Below are 2,068 nucleotides of genomic sequence, written 5' to 3'. Positions count from 1 at the left end.
ATATTTTGTTTTGGGTGAGAGCCCTAATAGATATCACTATGCAATTAGAAAAAATCAACTTTTTATTTTTCAACTAATATTTATAGAAACCATTGAAGAGGCACAAAACAATTATTTGCATTAACAACCAGTTTTCATTGAGGAATGGTATATTATTCTCCATTTGAGTGTTGGAATCTTTATAAGCACATATTCTATCCATATAATATTATAAATATGAAAGATGGAAACATTACAATACAAATTTTATAAAATACTTTAGGTTGAACCCTATGTAGAGAATTATCATTATAAGATGTACATAAAAACATGATAGACTATATGTGTCATTTCATTATTTCTTCTAGTTAAAATTATCAAAGAAAACTTGCTATCAAAATCAATCACCACAAAATGACATGGTAGAAACCTTGAAAGATCTATGAAGATAATATTCTTTGAAACCCTTTGACAAGCATGGTTGTGTTTCCTCTATTTGATACAAAAGAATATAACTATCTATGAAGAAGGGAGAAAATAAGTCACATATTTGCATGGACTAGTAAGAAGTAAACTACCCCTATAGATATATTTCATTACACTTAAATGACCTTCCAAGTATATTGTATCGCATAAGGCAAAAAATACACAATATTGAATTGCATTTGTTTAAAAAGAAACAATAAATATTTAAGTGGGTGTTTCAAATAATTTATTTAGGAGTTAAAAATAAATGAGAGATCAAAATATTGTAAAAAAAAGTTACCTCCCAGATGCTATGCTAAAAGAGATAACTTTCTTAGGTGTTGTAACAATGAAAGGAACCTTAAGATTATCTATAATGATATATTTCTAATGCATGAATCTTCTATCAACATTAGATTCATCTTTTGGAATAGTGTTGTAATAGTAAAAAATTTTCAACCCCTCTTGGCTCTTATAAAAATCAAGATTTTTGTTTCTAACTTATTTGAAATTCCAAATTATAGTAAAATTACCAGCACTAGAAAAAAAATGGCCCTCCTAGTTGCAACTATCGGTAACCAAAGAGAATTATGGACCATGAAACTTGTTATTTCTTGCATTATTAGAATCCATAAGACTTAGTTTAAGATTCATTAGAGCTATAATATTTTCCCCATTCTACTAGTAAATCCAATATTGCTCTCCACATCTTTATTGATCGAAATAGTGCTAAAAAGAATTGGGTAAGTATCAATAGTCCCCAAAACTCACTTTCCATCATACATAACATCCACATGGGTCACTAGTGAACTAATGTTAGGAAAAAAATTCATAGCCATCCTCATCTACCTTGTCACATAAAGCCTAATCATCACATTAGTAGAACCAACCACAACACACCCATCACATGTAGTATCAAAGCACTGGAATTCAGTGCCTCTTGAAAATTGATGGCCCTCTATCCAATTCAACACAAGGCTATAAATATATTTCACATTACCATACATGGCCCTTATTTCCTACCTATACAACCTATTTTCATCCAACCTTATGAAGATCAATTTTGAAGCATCCAATTATGCACCCTTGTTACTATTGGCCATATCTCTCATTGTAATGGGAGTTCCATTCCTCTCAAATTTCCACTCCATGGAAACATTTCAACTCTCAATGTGTAATTGATGAACCTTGGTAGAATGAGGCTTTTCTATAGGGACCATTATAAATATATTGGTCCCAACCTCATGAGCAATTCCTTTTGAGTATCAATAAAGGTGCACTTCCAAAGCCTTTTTTAGTGAATAGATTCCTACTAAAACAAAAATCCAATCTATGCCCAAGGCTGGAAAATTCAATAAAGTTCAAAAAAGTTGGGTAAATGTTGTGTTATTTGTTTGATGCAAGGAGGAATAGAAAACTAGGGCCTAGGGCACACCCAACTATCCAATCCACCCTATAAGAGTCAACATAGTGGAAACAGAAAAGAAAAGAACAACCATAGGAGCGAAAAGAAAAAACAATTTATTGATTCTTCAAAAATATCAGAATACATGCCCAACTGTAAGGCCTTCTGGGTTATGGCTATGTAACAAATTTAATTATAATCCTCGATGATTCTACTTCA

At 31.3% G+C, this 2,068-nt stretch overlaps 1 pseudogene; it reads right to left on the bottom strand.

Annotated features, from left to right (window-relative positions):
- Positions 1–741: 741 nt before the first annotated feature.
- Positions 742–1,664, bottom strand: LOC149533107 (protein CYPRO4 pseudogene; annotated as a pseudogene).
- Positions 1,665–2,068: the final 404 nt, after the last annotated feature.

Source organism: Cupressus sempervirens, chromosome 10, assembly GCF_028749045.1.
Source record: "Cupressus sempervirens isolate cs-2001-9-10 chromosome 10, ASM2874904v1, whole genome shotgun sequence".
Taxonomy (NCBI): domain Eukaryota; kingdom Viridiplantae; phylum Streptophyta; class Pinopsida; order Cupressales; family Cupressaceae; genus Cupressus; species Cupressus sempervirens.
The sequence above is the reverse complement of the archived record's forward strand: the minus strand, read 5'-3'. Positions and strand labels throughout refer to the sequence as shown.